Source organism: Anolis sagrei, chromosome Y, assembly GCF_037176765.1.
Source record: "Anolis sagrei isolate rAnoSag1 chromosome Y, rAnoSag1.mat, whole genome shotgun sequence".
In the NCBI taxonomy this organism is placed as follows: Eukaryota; Metazoa; Chordata; class Lepidosauria; order Squamata; family Dactyloidae; genus Anolis; species Anolis sagrei.
In genome coordinates, this window is record NC_090035.1 from 32385498 (window position 1) to 32409314 (window position 23817).

A 23817-nucleotide genomic window follows, 5' to 3' on the forward strand; every position below is an offset into this window, starting at 1 on the left:
AACAAGCCAGTGTTATTACAGGGATAGAAAATGACAGGGGGGGGGGGGAATCTTCTGAATAGGGGCACAGACAGCAAAGGAAACCCCACAGGGGTTTTCATCCTTCCCTATGTGATCCAAAGTTTCTGTGTGCATGTATGTGTATTTATTTGCCTGGAGTTACACTTTAAAAATGTCCCTGTTCCAACTTGTATACAAATTCAATTTAAGAAAGAACATACAGAACTACCTTTCTTCGTAATTTGGGGCTGCCTGTATATGGATGATACCACCTCACTAAAAGGAGGCCATTCAGAACAACTTTCTTTCTTTCTTGATTCTTTCTTATCTTCTCTCCTAGGTTCGGCATGTATGTCCCCTTCCTGCAGCTGAACTGCGACTTCCGCAAGATGGATCTCTTCTTCCAAGTGGCCAGCATTGGGCCCCAGGAGACAGGCGAAGTCAGCCCCAGTGGAAAGGACTACCTTGCGGCCCTCAAGGAGACCTGGAGACAGCACACTCGCCCGCTCTGCAGCACAGAGGCCGTGCCCAGCCACACCTGCTGCTTCTCCCCGGACCTTATCCGTAATGAGGTAGAGTTCCTGAAAATGGACTTCACCTGGCGCATGAAGGAAGTGCTGGTCACCTCCATGCTCAGTGCCTACTACGTGGCCTTTGTGCCCGTCTGGTTCGTGAAGGTATGCTCACCCAGTAGCGAAGGGACAAGTGGCCTTTGTTCTTTGAAATTGTCATACAGCTTTATTGACTCTCCTTCCCAGTTTTCCCAATACTAGAACTTAAGGAAGCTTTATAGAATCATAAAGGACCTCATGGGCCATCCAATCCAACCTCCTGACAAGAAGCAGGAAAATCGCAATCAAAGCACCCCTAATAGATGGCCATCCAGCCTCTATTTAAAAGCCTCCAAAGAAGGAGCCTCCACCACACTCTGGGACAGAGAGTTCCACTGCTGAACAGCTCTCACAGTCAGAAAATTCTTCCTAATGTTCAGGTGGAATCTCCTTTCCTGTAGTTTGAAGTCATTGTTCCACACCCTAGTCTCCAAGACAGCAGAAAACAAGCTTGCTCCCTCCTCCCTCACATATTTATACTTGGTCCTCATCTTGTCTCGTCTCAGCCTTCTCTTCTGCAGGCAAAACATGACCAGTTCTTTTAGCCACTCCTCATAGGGCTTGTTTTCCAGACTCTTGATCATTTTAATCGCCCTTCTCTGGACATATTCCAAATTGTCAATATCTCCTTTAAATTATGGTGCCCAGAATTTGACACAGAATGTGGTCTGATGAAGGCAGAATAGAGGGTTAACATAAAAATAAGGAAGAATTAAATGTTAATACAAATGTAGCTAGAAACATTCAGAAATGTGTTGCTTCTGAATAACTTTCTGAGGGACTTTTTGAGCCATGAAGTAGAAACCCATATATAGTTGTTGGTGGTAACAAAGTGGTTGTCTGCTTTTTGATATATGTATTTAATTGCATGTATTTTATGTTGATATGTTTTGAGTTTGTTCTGAACAACCTTGAGTCATTAGGAGAAACAGGTAACAAATTATATGTATTATTATCATCATTATCATCATCATTCTACTCAATAATCCAACATAGAGGAGCTGGATGCTGTAAATCACCTGGAAAGCTGGCAGTCTCTTGTAGAAAAACAAAACCCTGATTATGACGATGGTGATGATGATGATGATGGTAGTGGTGGTACATGTTATTTCTTACCTATTTCTCCTCAAGGTGGAGTACAACATAGTTAAACTACATAGATAAAAACATAAAACCATTAAAAACACATGACGGGGGTGGGGTGGGATGGCTCTTGTGGTCTCTTTCAACTCTACAATTCTATGATTTTAAAAACACATACACATAAGATGAAAACATCACCAGAACAGTAATTTGTCTGAAATGATTAAAACATTTCACCCTCAATATTTTATGGGACTTTCAATATCTCAGCATCTATCACATTAGACTTGCCGTCTCTGAAATTTCACACCATTGAGTTGTTTCAGAGTTTAGAGCCTCCCTTGCACTTGGTTGTTTGCTTTCAACTCCAAGTCTTTTGCACTTGGACAGCCTGGGAAACTGCAGAAGCCAATGCCTGTAGTTGTGGTTGTTGTGGTTACTCTTTAGCTTTATAATGGCAGATAATAATGTCTGTCATTACAAAGCAGTATTGGCTAGCATTATTTGGGCTGGATTGATTGACATTTTGGAATGTGAAAACAGTACACATTTGGAAGAAGCTTGGTTGCCTTTTGGTATAAAAAGAACCTTCCCACTTAGCCCACCTTCCTTTTCAGTCTCTTCCCTCCAAGGATGGGCTTCTCTCCCTCTGACGCACTCTTACCTTTTTCCTTCCCCAGAGCACTCAGTATTATGACAAGCGCTGGTCCTGCGAGTTCTTTCTCCTGGTCTCCATCAGCACCTCCGTCATCCTCATGCAGCACCTCCTCCCGGCCCGGTATTGTGATCTCCTCCATAAGGCTGCAGCACACCTGGGCTGCTGGCAGAAGGTCGGCCCGGCCCTTTGCTCCAACGTCTTGCAGCATCAGTGAGTAGCGCCCCAAGTGTCATCTTCTTTTAAGGGATTTGCATTTGCAGGGGATAATCCTGAAAGGTAGCCATTGCTTGTGCAAATGGACTCTACAGAACCTATCTTGTTCGTAACCTGGGGGCACCTGTATATGTATGTTTTAATATATTCTTTTATCCTTGCATTTTAATTGTGTTTAATCTGTGATTTTATAGATGTATTTAAATATGTCGTGCCCTGCCTCAATCTAAAGGAGAGGCAGGTAATAAATAAAATATTATTTTTATCATCATCATCCGTGGCACAACTATTTAATTGTTTTTAATTTTGTCATATTTTTAAATTTATTGGGTTGTGTCACATTATTGTAAGCCACCTGTTGCAGCCCAGCCACCTATGTGACTTCTTTTCACCCAAAATGAAGAACTATAGAAAAAAACTAGTTCAAAAATACATTCCAAGGTAAAAAGTACAAAAAAAAATCCAGCATATATATAAAGGGTAGAAGCGAAAGTACATCCAAAGTATAAGCTTGAAAAGTCATTCCAAAGTCTAGGTTATAGTCAGAGTATTCTTGAGGCATCAATAAACACAGTCCTGCACTGACAATAAAGCCAAAATGCACAAAACTTAGACCAAGAACTGTATACAAATGAGATTCCCCAATCCCAAACAGGAAAATGTGACATGAAAGCAAAGCCCGGATCTCTGATCATGGAACGCAAGGAAAAGGAATTTTTCTTCTGAAAATGCACAGTTGTACATTTCAATTCAAAGAGGTTTCAATTCAAGAGGTTAGCTTAAACCGAATTGGTTCCCATAAAAACACTATCTAAAACCTGGAATCCCTCTTTTTATCTTTTAAACACTGAGAAAACCTTAATTGCCTCTATTTATTTTATTTATTAACTTTATTTGTACCCCGCTACCATCTCCCCAAGGGACTTGATGCGGCTTACATGAGGCCAAGCCCAAACACAACAATACAAGCAGTAAAACATCAATACAAGCAATTAAAAAACATAGACAATAAAATACATTATCAAAAAGCAATACATAATTAAAAACATGAGAAGGTCAAATGTAGAGTTAAAATTGGAAATAATGCTGGGCCATGAACAAAAGGTGATACTGGTGTTTGTGGAGGGCGTACGAGCCGACTCAGGGAAATGTAAAGTGCTTTGGAAGACAAAGTGCTATGGGATCATTATTCCGGGAAGGCACACCGGGAAGGCACACAGCCACATCTTCAAGCTCCTCATGAAGACTGCCAGAGTTTGAGCCTGTCTGATATCTTTAGGGAGTGAGTACCAGAGTCAAGGGGCCACTACCGAATAGGCCCTCTCCCTCGTCTCCACCAAACGCACCTGCGATGCTGGTGGGATTGAGAGCAGGGCCTCTCCGAAAGATCGAAGGGATCATGTGGGTTCATATACAGAGATGCGATCATGTAGATAGGCGGGTCCCAAACCATTCAGGGCTTTGTAGGTAAGAACCTGAACCTTGAATTGGGTCCGGTAGATGAATGGCAGTCAGTGGAGCTCCTTGAACAGGAGGGATGACCGCTCCCTTTAAGGAGCCCCAGTTAACAACCTGGCTGCTGCCTGTTGGATCATCTGAAATTTCCGGGCCGTTTTCAAGGGCAGCCCCACGTAGAGTGCATTGCAGTAATCCAGTCTAGAGGTGACTAAGGCATGGACCACCTTGGCCAGATCCGCCTTCCCGAGGTACGGTCGCAGTTGGCGCACGAGTCTTAATTGTGCAAAGGCCCTCCTGACCACCACTGATTCCTGTGCCTCAAACGTAAGTGAAGAATTCATGAGGACCCCCAAACTGCAGACCTGTGACTTCAGGGGGAGTGCAACCCTGTCCAGCACAGGTTGCCACCCTGTATCCCGGTCTGGTTTATGATCAACCAAGAGGACCTCTGTCTTGTCTGGATCAATCTTCATCTTGTTCATCCTCATCCAGACAGCCACAGCTGTCAAGCACTCATCTAGCACTCGAGGGGCTTCCTTGGAGTTTGGTGGAAAATAGTAGTAGAGTTGTGTGTCATCTGCATAGAGATGGCACCCAACTCCAAAACTCCAGATGACCTCTCCCAGCGGTTTCATGTAGATGTTAAAAAGCATGGGAGACAGAATGGAACCTTGTGGGACCCCACAGGTCAAAGGCCAGGGGTTCGAGCAGGCGTCTCTCAGCTTCACCATCTGGGATCAACCTTCCAGGAAGGACCAGAGCCATGACAGAGCCGAGCCTCCAAGGCCCATCCCAGAGAGTCATCCCAGAAGGATACCATGATCAATGGCATCGAAAGCCGCTGAGATGTCCAAGAGAACCAAGAGGATCACACTCCCCCTGTCCAGCTCCCTGCGGAGATCATCCACCAAGGCGACCAAAGCCATCTTGGTGCCATGGCAGGCCAGAAGCCAGACTGTGACTGGTCCAGGTAGTTGATGTCATCAAGATAGCCCTGGAGCTGAGCAGCAACCACCCACTCCAACACCTTGCCCAGAAAATGAAGGTTTGATATTGGTCTATAGTTGTTTAAGATCGTGGAATCAAGGGATGTCTTTTTCAGGAGTGGTCTAACCACAACTTGTTTTAAGCCTGATGGAAAAGTTCCTTGCTCCAACGATGTGTTAATGATTAACATAAACCAATCAATCAAATCATCCTTGGCCGATTTAATTAGCCAAGACGGGCAAGGGTCCAGAGCCGATGTAGTGGCTCTCACTGCCCCAAGGGCCACCTCCACGTCCTCAGGACAAACAAGCCGGAAGGAATCCCACAAAACAGGACAAGCAGATGCCTCGGTCACCTCCCCAGGAACTGCGTTCAAACTGGAGTCCAGCTTACGATCAACTTTGTCTGCGAAGTGCTGCGCAAATTTGCAGCACCGAGTTTCAGGTCGTCAAAGGTCTCCTCCACCTCAGGGGGGTGAAGAAGTTCCCCAATGACCCAAAACACGTCCAAAGATCTATTAGATGCAGACGCTATTCAGGCAGTCATGAAGGTCTTCCTGGCTACCCATATAGCCGCAGAATAGGCCCTAAGTGAGACCGTAGCCCGTGCTTGGTCAGACACATCCTGAGATTTCCTCCATTTGCACTCTAGCCTCCTTCTTGTGCGCTTCATCACAGCCAGCTCCCCTGTGAACCAAGGAAACGGTGTGTCTCTGCGCAATGATAGGGGGCGTTCGGGAGTGATCAAGTCTATCACCCTGGCCATCTCACTATTATAGCAATCAACCAGAGTGTCAACATGACCACCGGGCTCCACAGCAGGAAGAGCCCCAAGATTCCTCAGGAATCCTTCCGGATCCATCAGTCTCGTGGAGCAGATCATCTTAGTTGATCCTCCATCCCTGCGAAGGTTTGTGGTCACAGTAAGTCCGCTAATCAGATGTTGATCAGACCATGACAATGGAAAGATGTTTTGCTCTTCCACTCTGACCAATCCGCCATCCACCACAAAAACCAAGTCGAGTGTATGTCCAGCCTGATGGGTGGGCCCAGATATAACTTGTGATAGCCCCATGGTCTTCATGGTGACCATGAAATCCTGAGCTGCCCTTGTTAAGGAGGTCTCGGTGTAGATGTTGAAGTCTCCCAGCACAATCAAGCGCTGGAAGACCAAGGCCGAATTGGAGACCACGTCTGCTAGCTCAGGCAGAGAGACTGCTGAGTCGTGTTGCTACTAAGAGGTTGCAACGTATTTTATCTAAGTTGTTGTAAGGATCAATGTTGTTTGTGCTATAACTTTAAGTTGCTGTAAGGTTCAAGGCTGTTTGTGCTACAGCTGTTTCAGTTAATTGAAGAGTTAATTGAGAGTGTTATTTTCATGTGTATAAAGATAGCTACTGTGTGTTTAGTTTTTTTGCCATTGTGCGTTTATGCTATTGCGCATCTATGCCTCTGTGCCGTTCTGCTTTGTGTAAGCCGGGGACTATGCTGCAGACGTCCTGCGAAGACACAGCCATGAGAAGAGGACAAGGATTCCTGTTTATCTCAGCTGAGTAGTGATATCTCTCAGAAAATATTGTTTCAGGTTACTTTTGTGGAAACAGTAATCCTGCTACTTTGTTTTTGTATGCTGCCAATACTACAATATTTTCTTTTCTACTTTAAGCCGAAGTCTCGTGTGTTTTTCTTTTATGAGCCAATTCATCACACACACAGTTAACTGGGCTAGAGTCAATCTGCATGCTACTCATGCTAACGCATGACATAGGTTATGGGCCCAGCATAGCGGCATAAGGACTCTAAAGCCCATAACTCTGAGATTTTGGGAGAGTTTTTTGTGTGTGTTTTTGTGCTTAAATAGAAAAGTAAGCAGCTATGGCTCATCATATGGCAAGCTTACCATTTGAGTGTTTAAATGCTGACAATTACATGGCTTGGAATGTGAAAATGAAGAGTTTTCTCATAAGAGAAGATTTATGGACTGTGGTTGAGACCCCACCTACAGAAGCTTCGAGTGAAGAGGTAAAAAAGCAAGACCAAAATGCCAGGGCGAGCATTTTTCTCGCTGTTGAGGATGGGCAATTAATTTACTTAAGGGACACTATATCTGCAGCAGACTGTTGGCAGAAATTAAAGGAAGTTTACCAAACTGAAACTTCTGGCATAAAGATTATTTTGACCTGGCAGCTTTATAATTTGAAGCTAAAAAGGGGTGACAACATAACTGAGCATTTGCAAAAGCTCAGGCACTTGTTGATGGAGTTGGAAAATAGACAAATGGTGTTTACAGAAATCCATAAAGCTCTCATTTTGTTATCTTCTTTGGACTCTAGTTGGGACAATTTTGTGTTCAGTATGCAGAGTGTGCCTGAAGCACAGTTAACCTTGGATTTGGTTTCTGCAAGGCTTCTTGAGGAAGAAAGAAGAAAGCAGTTTCTCAAAGAAACAAACGCCATTTCAGAAAATGCAGCTTGTGAAGGGGTTGGATGCAGAAAAAACCCTGCTGTGTGTAACGTAAGGAGGTGCTACAATTGTGGAGATGTGAACCATCTTGTCAAGGCCTGTCCCAAGAAGAAGAAGAAGAAAGAAGAAATGAAGAGGAACCCTGGGTGGCATGACAGAAATGCAAGGGGAAGAAATGCTGATGTAATGACTGTCAGGAACCGGTTTCCAGGCCTTGAGTCTTGGCGCAAAAAACCAGGATCCTGACATGTGATGCTGATAAGAATGTGCAGCTGGTGGCCTTGGGGGGAAGCAGTTAGCATTTGGCGGGGAATATTGCGCGGGTCTCTCAGTTGGCGGGAAAGGGGAATTCAATTGTGAGGGAGGGTATATAAGGGTTGAACCGCGGCTGCCGGCCAATCCTGGCTTTCTTCATGTATGAATGTCCAGCAGTAAAAGTTCCTGATTGATTACGGATTGGCATCCTGTGTCGTTATTGGGAGCGGCTGCTGTGAGCTTACATTAAGCCAGGATTCCCCGGTACCGTCCCGCGGCTGCGGTGAGGTACCCTTATGGAACGAGAGGAAAATCCAGCGGCAGAGGGAGAGCCAGACTCCCCTTTCGAGAATGCGGAGGAGGAGCTGGAGAGAGTGGCTGCTTTGGCTTCATCGACTGCTTATGCCCGGCCCAACGGGGTGACCCAGAGGCGAGTGAAGGGGGCAGAGGCGGCAGCGAGAGAAAGCAGTGGGCTAGACTTCCCCTCTCCACAGAGGATGGAGTATCTGGAGGAAAAGGTGGCAGCCATGGAAACCACCCTCGCAGTGATGTCGAGGGTGATGGAGCGACTGGCCCCCTTGGTAGAGGAATTACAACCCCGGGGGGAATCGGTGTGGAGTGCAGAGGAGAGGAGCGACTGGGGACCCGGAGCATGGCCTAAAATGCAGGCGAGTTGGAGAGCCGGGGCAGAGAGTGATGAGGAGGAAAGACAGCCGCGGGACCTAACGCTAACGTCCCAGCAGATGCTTCTGATGCCCCCGGCCGGAGCTGGGCGCGGCACAGAGCGATACGGATTGCCCCCCGGAGGCAGCCCCTTCTCCACCACCAGAAAAGGGAGGAGCTGAGAGTCGAATTTGGAGGTGAAGCCGGGAGCCTCGATTATTTCCTAACCATGGTGAGGGGCTATCTAGAGGACAACGCACTCACCTTCAGATCGGAGGCAAGCAGAGTGCGGGCAGTGGGCGCAGCACTGAGGAGAGGAGCGGCAGCGTGGTATATCCAGCTCCATGCCAGACATGACCCATGCTTGGGATCCACGAGGCGATTCCTAGCAGCGATGGAAGCACGCTTCAGGGACCCACTTGAGAGAGTCCGAGCGAGAGAGAAGTTGCAGACAATAACCCAAGGCCAGCGTTCCGTGTCCAAATACGTGGAAGAATTCCAGTTGCGGGCAGAAAAGGTGCCTGAGTGGTCTGGTACCACTAAGGTCCAGATATTTAAGGAAGGCCTGCGGAAGGAAATCTTAGCTTGGGCGCTTCATCGCGATGATCCAGAGGAGATAGGCGGATGGATTGAGCTGGCTGGCCACATCGAGACGACCCTGGCTCAGGTCAGGAGACATCGAGGGGCGGTACCGCAGAAGACGAGAGCCAAGGAGGAGAGTCGGAGGACGGAGAGAGGCTCGATCGGGAAAGGCCCAGCCAGAGGACCCAAGGAGCAGAAAGGTGGCTGTTTTGTGTGCGGCCTTTTGGGGCATCGGGCCACCAATTGTTGGCAGCGAAAAGGGGGGGATCCCCCTCAGCCAAAGTTTAAACCGGCCGCTGGGAAGAGAGCGGAAGAGAGCCTCCCTCACAGGGCCCCAGTGGGGGATCTGGTGAGTCACAACCCAGGAATGCTAGTGTTCCTGATAAGGCTAGAAGGGGAGGGGAAGTGGGCCAGTTGCAAAGCCCTCATGGATTGTGGCTGCTCCAGAAACATTATAACCCCTGAATTGGCAGACGAACTCAAATGTGAGAAAGCCATCTTGCCAGCCCCTATAGCATTTTCACAGCTGGATGGATCAGTGGCGGCTGGATTCGAGGTAGGGGAAGTGCAGTGCAAGATAGGGAATTGGGAAGGCGGCATCACATTTGTGGTATCCCCTATGGCAACTTATAATGTGATATTGGGGATGCCGTGGTTGAGGGAGGCAAACCCACAGATTAATTGGAGGAAGGGCAGCCTGAGCTTCCAAGACGAAGAAAAGGGGGAGTGTTGTAAGGGGGAGGGATGCACGACAGACGGGGTGCAGGAGATCCCTCCCGAATTTAGAGACTTTGAGGACATGTTTGATGAGAAGGAAGCAGATCAGCTTCCTCCCCCAAGAAGGGTCGAGGTGAAAATCGAACTCAATAAAGATGCTAAGCTGCCTAGGAGTAGGCTATACCCCATGTCGGCGAAGGAGATGGAGGAACTGAGGAAGTACATTGATAAGAACTTAGCCCGAGGGTTCACAGTACCATCTGAATCCCCATTGGAGGCCCCAGTGCTATTTAGGCACAAAAAGGACGGCTCGTTGAGGTTGTGTGTGGACTATAGGGGGCTGAACGCAGTGAGCATGACCAACAATTACCCATTGCCTCTAACCAAGGACTTACTGTCAAGACTGTCAGAGGCACGGGTGTTTACAAAAATCGACTTTATTAAGGCCTATCATAAGTTGCGGGTAGGGCCTTCTCATGTGCATTAGGGCATTTTGAATATTCCGTGTGTCCCTTCGGACTAAAAAGCTTGGGAGGGGCATTTATGCAAATGATTAATGAGGTGCTGCACCCGTTACTGTACCGGGGAGTGTACTGTTTTGTGGATGATGTAATAATATTCAGCCGTGATAGGCAACCCCATATTCAGTTGGTGAGGGAGGTGCTCCAGAAATTGAGGGAAGCAAAGCTGTTTGCAAAGCTGCCAAAGTGCGAATTTAATAAAGAACAAATAGATTTCCTTGGATACAGAATCTCCCAGGGAGGGGTGGCAATGGATCCTTCAAAGGTGGAGGATGTCAGGGAATGGGGACCTCCTAAAATACGCAAGCAGTTACAGTCATTCTTAGGGTTTGCAAACTTTTATCGAGTGTTCATAAAGGACTTTGCTCAGGTGGCGCTGCCCCTCACTGAATTGCTGAAGACAAAGGGGAGGGGGGAGACAGTAAAGGTGCGGTCCCCGGGGGCACAATTGAATTGGTCAGCAGAATGCCAGAGGGCTTTCGAGGAACTGAAATGCAGGTTCACAGAACAACCTGCCCTAACCCACCCCGATCTGACTAAGCAGTTTGTAATCCATTGTGACGCATCGGATTGGGCCTATGGGGCAGCGTTGATGCAAAGGGACCCGGAGGGGAGGTTGAAGCCATGTGGGTTCATATCAAAAAAGTTCAGCGAAGCTGAGCGAAACTGGCCGGTGTGGGAGAAGGAAGCCCTATCAATCCTAAGAGCTCTGGAGACATGGAGGCATTTGTTAGAGGGAAGCGGCATACCCTTTGAGGTTTGGACCGACCATAAAAACCTACAATATATCACTTCGCCCAGGAAATTGTCAGCAAAACAAATAAGATGGGGGCAGTTCTTCAGCAGATTCGATTTCCAGCTGAAGTTCCACAAGGGGAGACAAAATGTGGTGGCAGACACGTTGTCACGTATGCCGGAGGATGAAGAGAGGGGGCAAGACCAAAAGGGGAGTATTTTCTCGGAGCGGCAGTGGGGCATGGCGGTGCAGACCAGGGCACAAGCGGAACGCAGTCAAAGACTTGTGGGGGTAGAGAGCAAGGACGGGGGATGGGAGGAGGAGATAAGACAGGAATGCAAGGAGGATGAGTGGCTGGAGAGGAACAAGGAAAAGGTGGAATGGAAGGGTGGATTGGGGTTTGTAAACAAGAAGATGTACATCCCAGTCAGCCTGCGGGGAAAAATGATGATCAGATGCCATGACAATAAGGGGGCAGGACACTCGGGAGTTACGAAAACTCTGAAATTACTGGCACGCCAATGTTGGTGGCCCGGGATGAGGGGTGACACAAAATCATATGTATCCCGATGTAACACATGTGCAAAGAACAAAGTACCCACACAAAAGCCAACAGGGTTGTTGCAGAGGGTAGCAGAGCTGTCAAAGCCATGGAGTGTGATTGCTATGGATTTTGTAGGCGAACTCCCGAATAGCCGGGGTCAGCGCTACATATGGACGGTGATGGACTTATTCTCAAAACAGGCACATTTCGTGGCGCTGCCTAAATTACCATCTGCGAAAAAGTTGGCTGAGCTGTTTATCAAACACATATATCGGTTGCATGGGTGTCCCGATCAGGTGATTAGCGATCGAGGGGTGCAGTTTACGGCACGTTTCTGGGAAAAGTTCATGCAACTGATGGGGGTGGAAAGGACCCTGAGTTCAGCGTTCCATCCCATGACCAATGAGGGGGTCGAACGCACTCAGCAGACGTTGGGATTATTCCTAAGGACATACACAAATCATTGCCAGAATGACTGGGCAGATCTCATCCCATATGCAGAAGTCGCATATAATGGAGCCTGTCACGCATCCACAGGGAAATCCCCCTTTGAAATAGTCTACGGTATGGAGGTAGCCCCTTTGCCTAAACTGCCGAGTTGGGAGGAGGAGGAACCGTGGGGAAAGGAGGGGTGGCCAGACAAGGTGAGGGCGAGTTGGGAGGAGGTAGTGAAATCACTCAGAGAAGCCCAACGGAGGTATAAGTTATTTGCAGATAGAAAAAGGAGGGAAGGAGACAGATTGAAGGAAGGGGATTTGGTATGGTTGAGCATCAAAAATCTCAAGCTGAATACCCCGTCCAGGAAGTTATCTCCCAAATACATCGGACCGTTTAGAATCTCCAGTAAAATCAGTGATGTCACATATACATTACAACTCCCGAAGGTTTTGGGGAAGATACACCCAACGTTTCACTGTAGCTTGTTGAAAAAGTATCAAGGTTCGCTGGATGAAGAAGGAATATAGTAGTGACATGTATTTCCATTCCAGGAAGAAGAGGAGGAGGAGGAGGACGTCATGTCAGGAACCGGTTTCCAGGCCTTGAGTCTTGGCGCAAAAAACCAGGATCCTGACATGTGATGCTGATAAGAATGTGCAGCTGGTGGCCTTGGGGGGAAGCAGTTGGCATTTAGCGGGGAATATTGCGCGGGTCTCTCGGTTGGCGGGAAAGGGGAATTCAATTGTGAGGGAGGGTATATAAGGGTTGAACCGCGGCTGCCGGCCAATCCTGGCTTTCTTCGTGTATGAATGTCCAGCAGTAAAAGTTCCTGATTGATTACGGATTGGCATCCTGTGTCGTTATTGGGAGCGGCTGCTGTGAGCTTACAAATGACCTTGTTATCAAAGGCTAAGTATGATGAGGCCACATGGTTACTTGACTCTGGGTGTGCAGAGCATTGTGTTAATCACTTAAAATTGTTAAAGGACACTACAAAGCCGGAAATTAATCATGTTACTTTACCAGATGGATCATTAGCTGAATGCAAGCTTGTAGGCTCAGCATTTGTTCCTAGTTTAGGAAGATATTTAGATAATGTTATGTTGGTTGAAAAACTTGATTTTTGTTTATTAAGTGCATCAAGTTTGTGTCTGCAAGGATATGACATCAAACTTAATAGCTCTGGGTGTACTGTATGGAAAGAAAATAAGTTGTGTGCCAAAGGTAAATTAGTTAACAAAGTATATGTGATGAGTAACAAGGATAGTTCACCAAATGTTTCCTGTGTAAATAACAAACGTATACATATTGATTGTATTCATTACTTGCATAGAGTTTTTGGTCACGTGAACTTTAATTATCTACAAAAACTATCAAAAGTGACTGATTTAGAAGTAAAGCCATGTCAAAAGTATTTAGACTGTGCTGTGTGCTCTAAAGCAAAAGTAAAGGCACATCCAATACCTAAGAAAAGTTTAAACACAACTACCAGACTATTTGAATTAGTTCACGCTGATTTAGCAGGGCCATTTCCTCTTTCGCTTGGAAATGCAAAATTTATATTTGTGTTAGTGGATGATTTTTCACGATTCACTTATTGTATTATTTTGAAATCAAAGTTTCAAGCTTTCAGTAAGTTCAAAGAGTGGGTAGCCATGGTTGAGAGAATATTTCCTTTTAAGGTATCATGTTTAAGGACTGATCATGGTGGAGAATTTATGGGGACACAATTTCAAGACTGGTTAAGAAAGAAAGGAATTAGACACCATAAAACAAACCCATATTCACCTGCTGAGAATGGTGTGGCAGAAAGAAAAATAGGCATTTTGAAAACTATGGAAGACTGCATGTTAGTAGATGCAAAAATGTCTAATAGGTATTGGGCAGAAGCAATTTCCACTGCTACATATATCTTGAATAGAAGTTGGAGTTCATGTGTAAATAATACTCCATATTATTTGTTGCATAAGAAAAGGCCAGTTCTAAAACATCTTAGAATATTTGGAAGCTATGCTAATGTACTGGTACCTAGACAAACGGTCAGAAAAAATGGCAGAGACTACGTTTTCTCGGCTACCAGGAAGATACCAAGGGGTATCGTTTTATTAAAGACAATAGTAAAATTGTGATTTCAAGAAGTGCAAACTTTGAAAAGAATGCAGGTTGGGAACATGTTAATCAGAATAGTGAAGTGTTTTTTCATTTAAAGGAACATGCACCAACAGGGATAGATTTAAAATCTGAGCCTGACAATCACATTGAGGAACAAAGTGAGGATGCTATAAAAGAAGAGCCTGAGTTAAATTTACAGGAAAGTGATGCTGAAGAGCAGATAGTAATTCCCAGAAGGTCACAAAGAACAAACAAAGGTATACCTCCAGATAGGTTTGTGGTTCAGGGTGTAATGACTTGCCAACCAGAAATGGAACCTGAAACCTTCCAGGATTTAGATAATTGTAATCCTGAAGAATAAGGAAAAAGGCAATGGATGATGAATTTAATTCTTTGTTAAATTTAGAAGTGTTTGATATTGTTGATGTACCAATAGACAAGCCAGTGATTGGGTGCAGATGGGTTTTTAGGAAGAAAGACTTACCTGATGGGAGTTGTAAATATAAAGCTAGGCTCATAGCTCAAGGTTTTGCACAAAAGCAATTCATAAATTATGATAACACCTTTGCCCCTACAGCTAAAGCTGAGTCAATGCGAATTATCATTGCTTTGGCTGAGCAAGAAGGATTTAAGTTGAAACATTTTGATTTTGAAACAGCGTATTTAAATGCCACTATTACTGAGGAGATATATATGAGGCAAGCACCTGGATATGAAATTCAACCAGGAAAGGTTTATCGTCTTTGAAAGGCATTGTATGGATTGAATCAGTGGAATCAGTGTATACATGAAGTGTTGGTGAAATTAGGATTTAAACAAAGTGTAGCTGATGCCTGTATTTATACACTAGGTGAAGGCAAAGATAAGATAATTGTGTTAATTTATGTAGATGATCTATGTATCGCCGCACAGACTGACTCAAAAATACAAACTGTATATACGTATTTGTCAAAGCATTTTAGGCTAAAAGATTTGGGATGTTTGAAACATTATTTAGGCATCGAAGTAGTTAGCAATGAAGGGGTGGTATTCCTAAACCAAACAAGAAAGATTTTAGACCTTGTCACTAAAGCAGGTTTACAAGATGCTAATGCTGTGCAAACTCCTTTAACAGGAGATTTCTTAAGACTAGAAGACACGAGAGAACTGAAAAATGTAAAGTTATATCATTCTTTTGTTGGAAGTCTTTTGCATATTGCAAATTGGTCACGACCAGATATTGCATATGCAGTAGGCTTACTTAGTAGAAAAGTATCAAAACCAACAGTACGTGACTGGCTAGCATTAAAAAGGTTAATCAGGTATTTAAAGGGTACTGCTAATTATTGTTTGTGTTTTTCAAAAGAGGCTGACAAAGAACTGGTAATGTACGCCGACAGTTCTTTTGCTGAAGAAAGAGACAGAAAATCTATAAGTGGTTACATAGTGCTACATGAAAAAGCTCCAATCTGCTGGAGGTCCAGAAAGCAAACTACTGTTGCAGTATCTACGGCTGAGGCAGAATATGCGGTGTTGTCTCAAGCTGCAAATGAGTTACTTTGGATTAAACAGTTATTTGATGATTTAGGTGTAGAATGTAAATTGCCTATTACTGTACATGATGATTCTCAAACATGTATAGCTATGTCAGAAAGTGAAAGTTTGAAGAATACAACAAAATACATAGCAGTGAAGTATCAAAATATAAGAACCTTAATCAAGGGAGGATTTATCAAAATGGTTTATTGTAGGTCTGAAGATAACTTGGCAGATATTTTTACAAAACCACTAACGGCAGCAAAGCATGGTGAAGCAACCAGAAAGTTAGGCCTAGTAGAATTAAAACAAAACTGTAAATAATGTAACTTAGAAAAAGTGAAGGGGCATGTTGCTACTAAGAGGTTGCAACATACTTTATCTAAGTTGTTGTAAGGATCAATGTTGTTTGTGCTATAACTTTAAGTTGCTGTAAGGTTCAAGGCTGTTTGTGCTACAGCTGTTTCAGTTAATTGAAGAGTTAATTGAGAGTGTTATTTTCATGTGTATAAAGATAGCTACTGTGTGTTTAGTTTTTTGCCATTGTGCGTTTATGCTATTGTGCATCTATGCCTCTGTGCCGTTCTGCTTTGTGTAAGCCAGGGACTATGCTGCAGATGTCCTGCAAAGACACAGCAATGAGAAGAGGACAAGGATTCCTGTTTATCTCAGCTGAGTAGTGATATCTCTCAGAAGATATTGTTTCATGTTACTTTTGTGGAAACAGTAATCCTGCTACTTTGTTTTTGTATGCTGCCAATACTACAATATTTTCTTTTCTACTTTAAGCCGAAGTCTCGTGTGTTTTTCTTTTATGAGCCAATTCATCACACACACAGTTAACTGGGCTAGAGTCAATCTGCATGCTACTCATGCTAACGCATGACAAGTCGCAGGGTGGGCAGTACACCAGCAGAATCCCTAAACTATCACGGTTTCCCACCCTCGGGTGAACACACTCAAACCTGGGTGATTGCGGAACAGCACATCTGATTGCAGCGATGGATTGCCGAAAGTACTGCAACCCCACCTCCCTGTCCCCCGGACCTGGCCTGCTGGTGCACTCCAAAACCAGGTGGGCACAGCTGGGAGAGATTTACCCACCCACCCCCCAGCTCATCCAACCAAGTCTCAGTGATGCAAGCCAGATCCTCCCTCTCATCCAGGATCAAGTCCTGAATAGCAGCAATCTTACCATTGACGGACCTGGCATTTAAGAGCAGGACCTTACGTCCGGGGGAACTTCCATGGAGTCTACCACATCCTACCTTCTCCAGGGTCGCAAGAACTCTGTTGCGCTTCTCCCTGGGATGTTTGTGACCAGTGAATCTCTACCCCCACACGACCTGGATGGCACCTGACTTTTCCGGAACTCCTTCCTCTCCCTGGGAATTGGATTCTGTGGCTAGTCAGCTCTCTATAATCAGAGGGCTTGAACATGGGTTACTCTGGGGATCATGAAAAGATGTTCCCAGTGTTGTGAGAGAAAAGGAATCATCGAGGGAACTGAGGGGGCTAAAAAGGGGAGTGTCCTAGGGTGGGAGAGTGTGGCCGATTGGATAGGCGCAACTGATATGGATGGAGTTTCGAACTGATACAGCCCGGGGGGGGGGGGGAATCTTATCTGGGGAGCCAACTGTGGATTTATCATTGGAACTAGATGGTACATGGTGAGATGGTTCCAGTGTGTCAACAAGGGGGCGAACACAAGGGTCCACAAACACCTTCCTGATGGTAATGCCCCACTTCTTTAAGCGTGATCGACTCGCTAAAAGCTCACCAGGCCATGAGTTGTCTTCAGATGTAATTAAAAGACAGGTAGAGTGATCATACGATTGATAGTCTCTACGTAACCATGTTATGGCTTTCACTCTGACATCTGATGGTCTCTTTGATAATAGTTCTGCCAGAGATTTATGGACCACCCTCTTTGAGGTCCATCTACCTCTACTGATCATCAAATCAGTGATTTCCACTGCAAAATTGTCCATTCTCAAAAGTTGTTGTTTTTGGCCACGATTTGAGGTGGAATCGGCAATAGAGTCTGATGTTGGATTTGCAGTTGTCCACAAAATGTCTGCAATTGTCTCCTGCTGCTCGGGAGCATCCTGATTCCTATGAATATCAAAAAGCCTGTTTCCACAGTCCTCTCATATTCTGTCCTTTCTTCCTTCTCAATGTCCAGCTGCCCTCTTACTCCTATTAAGCATGAGTCCTCAATCAAGTCTGCATGTAAGGGATTGTCTGCCCTTGGGGGGTCATATTGCACAGATGTTTTGATGATAAGATCCATTCCTTTAAAGAGGTGATCAATTTTCTCACTCAAGGCCTCCAATTGGTGAGAAAGAAGAGTGAACGATCTCCCCAAGAGGTCATATAAATGTGACAGTTCATTTTTTCTATGAGATTCCATTTTATCCATTCCTTATTCTTCTTATGGTAACCACCCAATAACTTTCTGCTACAACAATACACTCTCCTATTCCTTCCCTCCTTCTCTAGCTTCTACCATTAACCATCAAGTGCACTAACTTCTCCACTCATTCATCACTACCAAAAACAATCCATCTCCAGATCTTCCTACATACACACACCTTCTACAACTTTCCAATACGATTCGATTATCTTCACAACAGTCAATTTCACAGTCACTCTTGGTCCACATCACTCAAATCGCCTCTTGTCCTATGCAATTAAATGAATATGTACCCCATTTCCTATATCTCTCTATATCACCCGTCCTTGCTTAGCACTATCTCGCTGTAACTGAAGACTCCGAGCTGTGGGAAACAGTCCAGTCTCTTCCACCTCCCTCACATCTTTCTCAAGGTCAGGCAAAGCCTCTGGTTGCATTTAATGTGAAACACCCTCACTAAAAGCAAATATATCTGTAAAGCCATTCCCATCATCCAGGGAAGAACTGCTTTCTCCCTGAGGTAATACAGAAGTGGTGGAACACAATGCCCCACCAGAGGATTCCCCTTCTCCTCCTCAGACTAGGTCTCAACACTGTCTTGAGTCCCTGTAGGGAGAAAGATGAGGTAGAAATAAAGATGGATGATGATGATGTTATTGTAAACCACCTTGATGGTGATGTTTATTATAATCAATGCACCCAAAGGGCCTGAGATTCAACCTTTTAGGCTCCACCAACCTAAACAGGCCTTGCTAACTCACAAAAAAAAGAAGAAGAAGAAGAAGAACAGGCTAGGAGTCCATTATGCCCCATTGTGGTATATCCCTTTCTACAATAAGAAACAAACAAATTATTGGTAATGACAGACTGGCTAAAGGTGTGATTGTGGAATTGTCTTCCAAACCCATTCTTGGGGGAAACCTGTGGCCTGGATTGACAGAGGTCCCTGCTTCCTCCCCATGTCACATGATTTTTTATGTCCTTGTTCAGGTGGACAGAGGAGTGCATGTGGCCCCAGGGAGTACTGGTGAAGCACAGCAAGAACGTTTACAAAGCCGTGGGCCATTACAATGTGGCGGTGCCTTCGGACGTCTCCCACTTCCGCTTCCATGTAAGTCTTCTACCCTTCTAGCCATTCTGCCAATTTCTAGTCAAGCTCCAGAAAGCTCATAAAAGACCCCAATCCACTTTGACACAGACATAGACCCCTGTGAGAGATGATTTGGAGACCCAAAGCCAGTCATTGAACTGGTGGGGATTTGAAGGCATGTCCTTCTTGTCCTGGGCCAGCACTTCTGTGTAGGAGGATTTGTTTTATAGAACTACTTTTTATGATTTCAACACCCACCCCGAATTTTTTTTCTGGCTGCAGTACTGCTGCCAATGTTGCCACCCAAAAATGCGGGTGCAACTATTACACAGAAGCAACTATTATGCGATGAAATGCATTCAGTGTTGATGCTTCTTCACTTCCAATCTGCTGCCAGTTCCATTTTCTCTCTCTGTTCCTTTCCAGTTCTTCTTTAGCAAATCCCTCCGGATCCTGAACATCCTGATCCTCCTGGAAGGGGCAGTCATCTTCTACCAGCTCTACTCGCTGGTAGCATCGGAGAAGTGGCACCAGACCATCTCACTGGCCCTGATCCTCTTCAGCAACTGCTATGCCTTCTTCAAGCTACTGTGTGGTGGGCAAGGCCTACTCCTACTCCGCCACCAGGGAGGCCGACCCCAAGCTCAACTGAAGGCCTCACAGTTTTTATACAAGGAGAGGGCAAGGGGCGTCAGGGGAGCCACTGGCTCCATTGGGCCAGTGGCTGCCTGAGAAAAGTTCCCCAAAATACCCCTCACAGAAACACAGGAATGGGCTGGAACAGCACATGGCACTGGAGGAAAGTGCAGTCAGGCCAGCCCTGAGCTTTGTATGTCTGGGGTGTGTGTGTGTTTTTTCCCCACTGCTTTGGTTTTCGTTTTCTTTGATAACTGGTGTATGATAAGGAAAAATATCTTATTTTTGTACTCTTTGCGGCTCTCTGCCTGGTTTGTTCATCTTCATGGAGGCAGAGCTCAGAGCTTTCAAAACATTTCATAAGAGTGACACACTTAGAATCATAGAACCATAGAGTCGAAAGAGACTGCAAGGCCATCCAGTTCAACCCCCTTCTGACAGGCAGGAAATGCACAGTCAAAGCCCTTCTGATAATTGAGATAGGTAGATCTTATATATTTATATATGGTATGTATATCATAGAATCCTAGAATTGGAAGAGATTCCAAGGGCCTGTTGCACTCCAGGCCAGGAAACACCTCTGTGCTTAACCACCGCACTCCAGTCCAAGTTAAATCAGCAAAGCGGTTTATTGAAAATTATATAAACGCACTTCAGCAAAGTATTGTCAAAGGCTTTCCTGAATGGAATCACTGGGTTGTAGGTTTTTCAGGCTGTATGGCCATGTTCTAGACGCATTTTCTCCTGACATTTCACCTGCATCTGTGACAGGCATCCTCAGAGGTTATGAGGTCTGTTGGAAACTAGGAAAGTTGGGTTTATATATCTGTGGAAAGTCATGGTCAGGCTTATGTAGTGTTTGATGGCCCTGACAGTTTTTAGGTGTGGCTTATAACAGTAAATAAAGAACACTCAATCGTAGGGGAACTCCAGACAAGAAACAATCCATGACAGCTAATCACCTCTCAAGAATTCCCCAGGCAGTAACAAGCCATACCTAAAAACTGTCAGGCTATCAAATGCTAATCAAGGTGACCAATTGAATCATTCACACCTAGCTCCAACAGACAAGAGTTCTTTCTCCCACCCTGGACTTTCCACAGATATATAAACCCCATTTTCCAACAGACCTCACAAGCTCTGAGGATACCTGCCATAGATGCAGGTGAAACATCAGGAGGGAATGCTTCTAGAACATGGCCATACAGCCTGAAAAACCTACAGCAACCCATTTAAAAAATAGTAAAAACTTCAAAGTCTATATGTATAAAAATAGTCCACAAGGTACAAGAGTAATCCAAAATCCCAAAGCAACAGGACATCCAAAACAGGAATGCAAGAAATACAAGGCAGCATAAAATCCAATACAAAAATCCAGGAATGATCCTTCAAGCTTGGAAGCATGAAACAGGAGCAAAGACATGAAACTAGAATTGCTGTTGAGCAGGGGATCCCATTTGGGGCCGGGACCCACAGTTTAAGAAACAGTTTGCTAGAGGACCTCAAGAATTCAAGAAAGTTGTTTTCTCAGACCTTAAAATATTTTCCACTTTGCCCCATAGCTGCAGGCTCCTTAAAATCATAGAGTAGAAAGAGACCTCCAGAGCCATCCAATCCAACTCCATTCTACCAGCCAAGGAGTCACAATAATAACAACAACAATACTTTATTTATATTCCACTCCTATTTCCCTCAGGGGACTCGGAATGGAATATAACATACACAGATAGGCAAACATTCAATGCTTTTAATATAGTGGAATAACAATGACATTCAAATACACAGAACAAAGGTAAAGACTTCTCCTTTCATCTTAGCTTTCTAGAAGCGATGCTTAACTCAAGCCATGGGGAGGTGCGCTTGTTCCATTTCCAACTGAGGAGTTGTTGTCCATAGACACCTCCTGGCCATATTGCCGGCATGGCTGTGTTGGCATCTTTATTACCTTCCCGCCGGTGAAGCACTAGAGGGGCTCTTGCCTATTGATCTACTCATATTTGCATGTTTTTGAACTGCTAGGTTGGCAGGATCTAGGGCTAACAATCAAAGCCCTCCTTGCAGATGGCCATCCAGCCTCTGTTTCAAAACCTCCAGAAAAGGAGACAACTGAATTCCCAGGCAGCAAAGTATTCCACACTTGAACATCATTAACCGTTCTTTCTAATATTTAGATGGAATCTTTTTTGCTGCCATTTGAATCTATTGCTCCATTGGGTCCTAATCTCTGGAGTAGCAGAAAACAAGCTTGTCGCCTCCTCAGTGGGATATTCTTTCAAATACACTCTATTACAAAATGGGGGGGGGGGGGGGATATGTTCCTAGTTTGTAAGTGTTGTTTCCTGTTTAATTGTGTGGTTCTTACTTTAAAAGTACTTACTATACTCCAAAAACTTCATTTTTGTAACGGCCACAAGCTATGTTGAAATACTTGAGACTCTATGGGATAATTATTGAAAAACTGTAGCAAAATGTGCTGCAAGATGTCGTGCAAAAACAAAGTTTTTGTTGTTTAATAAATGTTTTCCATGTTTTTATGATAGAACCAATTAGGAAATGACATTTATAGCCCAGGAACAAAAATCGTGTTACATAGTGATATTTAAATATGGCCACTATGTTCCCTCTCATCTTTTCTTCTCCGGGCTAAATGTACCAATCTCTCCTTAAGTCATTCCTCATAGAGCTTGGTTTCCAGACTGTTGACCCTTTTGGCCTTCCTTCTCTGGACACGTTCCATCTTGTCCATCACCTTCTTAAATTGCTTTACCCAAAAACATGCACAATATTATCTAGAGAGGTTTGACCAAAGCAGAAGAAAGTGGGACTATGCCTTCCCTCTTACTGTTGCCTTCCCCCATTGACTAGAACAGCATTTCTCAACCTGGGAGTCAGGATCCCAGGGGGGATTACAAGAGGGTTTCGGAGGGGTCACCAAAGATAAGGCTGAAGATCTCTCCAGCTGTCCTCTTCCTTTTTGGAAAGAGACAGCGAATGCTCCAATCAGAAGTCCTCCTCCGCTAATATCTAATATGCAGAAGTAAGGATAACCCGACACAAGAGACAAATTGGGGAAAAATTACTGACTATTTAAAAGAGATAAAATATAGGACAGTTATCTAAACAAAGGACTATATCCCTAGGAAGAAGGAGAGAAGCCTATTATGGGAAAAAATAAAAAAATAACAACAAAGGATAGAAGACAGAGAAAAGGAGAACATCTCCACCAAATTACTCAAGAAGTCATGAAGATCTTCAATTTTTTTGTTCTTTTTGTTTTTCTATGCTATCTTTTTCACACACTTTTTTCTCTTTTTTCTGTTTTTGTTTCTTCTCTTCTTTCTCTCTCTTTCTATCTGTTTTTAATATTGTCACAGAAAATTCAATGAAAATATTATTATTATTTTTTAAAAGTCCCCCTCCGCTGTGATTGGCCCAATTCTCAGCTAAGGGGAGGGCTGTTTCTCCAAGCACATGGCAGCGCATGTGTTGGTGAGGGAAAGTGCAAGACTAGAGGGTGGCTCGCCAGCAAGTCCCTTCAAAACATAAGGGTTCTGTGACAGAAATTTGGTTCAATTCTATCGTTGTTGGGGTTCAGAATGCTCTTTGATTGTAGGTGAACTATAAATCCCAACAACTACAACTCCCAAATGTCAAGGAATGTCAAGGTCTGTTTTCCCCAAACTCTATCAGTGTTCACATTTGGGCATATTTAATATTCATGGCAAGTTTGGTCCAGATCTAACATTGTTTGAGTCCACAGTACTTTCCAGATGTAGGTGAACTACAACTCCAAAACTCAAAGTCAATGCACACCAGACCCTTCCAGTATTTTCTGTTGGTCATGGGGGTTCTGTGTGCCAAGTTTGGTTCAATTCCATTATTGGTGGAGTTCAGCATGCTCTTTAACTAGGTGAACTATAAATCCAGCAACTACAACTCCCATATGTCAAGGTCTGTTTCCCCCAAACTCCACCAGTGTTCACATTTGGGCATATTAAGTATTCGTGCCAACTTTGGTCCAGATCTATCATTGTTTGAGTCCACAATACTCACTGAATGTAGGTGAACTACAACTCCAAAACTCAAGATCAATTCCCACCAAACCCAGTATTTTCTATTG

At 44.5% G+C, this 23817-nt stretch overlaps 1 long non-coding RNA gene and 1 pseudogene across 1 annotated transcript; both read left to right on the plus strand.

Moving 5' to 3' along the window:
• The first annotated feature begins 312 nt into the window (after positions 1-312).
• LOC137095074 (transmembrane protein 39B-like) lies at positions 313-19757 on the plus strand (annotated as a pseudogene).
• On the plus strand, positions 6462-16343 carry LOC137095075 (uncharacterized). The gene is made up of 2 exons (XR_010908782.1): positions 6462-7655; positions 15386-16343. It is a non-coding gene; the product is annotated as an uncharacterized lncRNA (long non-coding RNA).
• Positions 19758-23817: the final 4060 nt, after the last annotated feature.